We start from the raw sequence: 270 nt of genomic DNA, 5'->3' as shown, positions 1-270 counted from the left end.
CATCATTTCAATCTAGGACACACTGAGAACAGTCAAGAATTGTATCTTGCATTTATAATTTAAGAAGCTATATTTAAAAATTACGGCTTGTGTTTATGTGGCTATAAGAAAAATTAGAAACCAAACAGATGGATATTTATAAAAACTGCTATTTCAGGAAAGGACTTAAAGTTAGAAGCCCTTTCCAACTCCTCTGTAAACTAGGGGACATACAATTACTTTAAGAATTCAATTTTTCCCCAATTGCACCCTAAATTATGGCAAAGGAAA

The sequence above is a fragment of the Myotis myotis genome, unplaced genomic scaffold (assembly GCF_014108235.1).
Source record: "Myotis myotis isolate mMyoMyo1 unplaced genomic scaffold, mMyoMyo1.p scaffold_m19_p_1, whole genome shotgun sequence".
Taxonomy (NCBI): Eukaryota; Metazoa; Chordata; class Mammalia; order Chiroptera; family Vespertilionidae; genus Myotis; species Myotis myotis.
Note: the sequence above shows the minus strand (reverse complement) of the source record.